Genomic DNA, 3,038 nt, shown 5'->3' with positions numbered 1-3,038 from the left:
GCTTTGTCAAAGCTCATCTCTCACCAAGTGTGAGTAATTGAGGATCTGCATGCTGCTTCCAATATCAGAAGTACAGGCCCATGGGAACCAGTTTACACCAAGCCAGGGGGGAGTCCTGAGGTGGCCTTGACACCTTTCAGCTTCCAGCTGTGACTTTAGGACTACAACTGTATTTTGTAGCTTTGATGAGAAAATTACAGTTAACAATTAGAGCACTGTTAGTATTTTATTTTATAATTTGATTGACACACATAAACATTGTTTGTCAGTATAAGAGATGTGCATTTACTAATGTCTTGGTTACATTCGTGAAAGGAAGTGCTTTGTGGGTCTGTTAAGCCCCAGGAATCCCAACAAAGGAGAGAGAGGAATTGGTTTAAGTTTGTTTGATGTCTGTAATTAGAGGTTATTGCAGGAATTCTTGTACTCCTAAGGGTTATCACCTCAGTGTTTCTGTGACCACATCTGGAGGCAGCTATAATTTGCACAAGGTCAGTCAAATTTATGCTCTAAGTAGTGGTGAGATTAGGTGATGTGTATAGTGAGCGCAGTTAAGTTTGTATGTAGTGTTCCTTTGTAAAAGAGGTCTGTTCACAGCATCTGACCTCCTCATGAGGCAGTTTGCCTAAGTTCAGGGATCCCTTTTTTTAAGTTCCTTATTAAAATATTGCTAACGGACAATAGTATATTAGTTTCAGGCATACACCATAGTTATTCAACATTTATATACTTAAAGAAGTGATCACCATGATAAGTCCAGCAACCATCTGACTATATTCTCTATCAGGGGTTCCCTTGAAGGCAATTATTTTGAGGGTTTACAGCATTTTAATAGCACTCTCTACTGTTTAGATATATACCGATTTTTAATATCATATTTATTTATTACTAACATCTATTCGAAGCAAGCATGCAACTTATTTTATTCTAGAGCAAATCAGGAAATCAAGACACAATTGCTGTTATCCAGTCTTTTTTTTTTCTTCAGAGAACAATAACTCCATGAGGCTGGCCTGAAGTCACTCAGTCTTTGAGTTTGTCCTTACTTAAGTAGTTGAAGGTATTCTAGTTACTTTTAAGATTTTTCTGAAGTCATTATTTAGATCTTTCCAAAGAGATTTTTCTCCTACTTGGCAGCAGATGACACACATCCTTCACAGACATGTTACTGTTCCCGATGGACTGGTTCAGCCTGCACACAGTCAGGGCACCAGCTTCTCTCTCTGGAATTCTTAAAAACAATACAAGGTCTTACTCTCGTGCCGCTCCACAGCGGGGCTGAATCCCAGAAGCTGAGCCTCTCACCTCCTTGTTGCCCCAACCTAATCTTCCAGATGAGGAGCACAGAGCAGGGCAGGGCTGTCCTGGCAGCTGGAGGGCATCCCAGGATCTGACGCAGTGGCCTTGGTGCCTGGGTTAAGCAAACCTCAGCTTCCTCATTCCATTTCTAAACAGGGTGTGCCCCGCATGACATGCCAGGATGACATAGCACTTAGTTGAGTTAAATTGAGTAGCCGACCAAATCACAGGCATTCCTATGGTGAAAAGATCGGCTCTTTATTGCCCCACCTCATAAACCAGAGGAGAATGCTGTCTGAGCCAAGAAAAAAGTATAAGAGAGAGCCAACATAGCCTAGCAGTTGCTATGACCTGACTTGCATTTTACACACTTGAATCATCCAGATATTAACCAAACAATTCTTAAATATCTATTTTATTCACTGTTGCCTAAATGATTAATGAGACTGAGGATATATTTTTTTAAAAAATAAAATGTGTTTTAATAAAAATCTTTAGTAAATAAAAATTAAAATTTTAATGATGTATAATAATAAAAAGTAAAAGTTTATTTGAAATTTTATTTTTAATCTAATTAGAAAATTCTCAAAAGAAAATTCATATTGCTTAATTACGTTCTCGGCAGAGCATCTAGTTAAGAAACAGCATTAACCAGTGAGTGAACAGACATCACAGAGCAGGGGTCCTCAGTAGAGTTGAAATAACCTCATCTTGCACCTCTCACCTTCAACAGGAGAGCCATTGTGTTCACTTTATAGCATTTAAGGCCCTGGCAGCAAATTGGCCAACTTGGTTTGTTTCCTTGGCCTCATCTGCAGGCCTGCCACATTTTTCACAGAGGGTGGAAAAGAGGAAGCTCGTGTTCCCTTGGACACTTGGGGTGGCCAGGGCTCAGAGCCCACCTTTCTCTGTGGGTGAGAGGAACAGTTCAAAGCCTCTGTCTTCCTAATCGTTAACAAATGGCCTCCCTCCTAGGAGGGAGACTGAGAAACAGGAGGAAGTGTGAAAAATCGCTCTCAGCTGGCCTGGGGACCTCAAGCCTGGGTGCACATCAAAATGAACACCACAGAAGTACCGATACCAAGCTCACTGTTCTGTCACACTGTCCGAGTGCCTGGCTGCTGAGGCGAACGGTGGCCAAGTGGATTCCGGAAACCTCATGAGAACAGCATCTGCTGCTGCTGCTTCTCTGTGGCCCATTGAAAGCCCTGATACATAAAAGGGTATAAAAAGACTACTTTTGAACCACCAGAGTGAGGCATTTGTCTTAGGCCTAGGATAACTATTCAGACCACATATGTTTTTGTTTTGTTTATCCCCCTAATGTCTGTATATGGGAAGTGCTCAGCTCTTTCATAGCATTCTCTCATTCTTTCACCAAATGCTCTGAAACACCTCATATCCCAGGAATGCTGGCATGTGGCTGTTCGAGCCTAGGGCTACTGCAATGACTACAGAATATTAATAACCGAGCATTTGAATCATCCTGATATTAGACAACGGACCTTCAGACTATCTGTCCTGACCACAAGCTTCTACCACTTAGAACAAGAGTAAACACAACAGACTAGACAATAAACTTGAGTTAGTGGTTTTCCATAAAACTCCACAGAAGCGTGACAGGAACCTCCATAGAGGACTGGGTAGAGAGACAGAATTCTAAAATCTCCACATCCATTTTAATCATCATCTTTTTTGATGCTCTATTTCCTTTCGTTCTGTGAGTCATTTTTCTCAGA

The 3,038-nt window shown here is 41.1% G+C and overlaps 1 long non-coding RNA gene across 1 annotated transcript; it reads right to left on the bottom strand.

Annotated features, from left to right (window-relative positions):
- Window positions 1-207: 207 nt before the first annotated feature.
- Window positions 208-1,382, bottom strand: LOC112470388. The gene is made up of 2 exons (XR_003042975.1): window positions 1,306-1,382; window positions 208-1,231 (listed from the first exon to the last, which is right to left on the bottom strand). It is a non-coding gene; the product is annotated as an uncharacterized LOC112470388 (long non-coding RNA).
- Window positions 1,383-3,038: the final 1,656 nt, after the last annotated feature.

This window comes from Pteropus alecto, unplaced genomic scaffold, assembly GCF_000325575.1.
Source record: "Pteropus alecto unplaced genomic scaffold, ASM32557v1 scaffold3, whole genome shotgun sequence".
NCBI lineage: Eukaryota > Metazoa > Chordata > Mammalia > Chiroptera > Pteropodidae > Pteropus > Pteropus alecto.
This window is presented reverse-complemented; position numbering and strand designations above follow the sequence as displayed.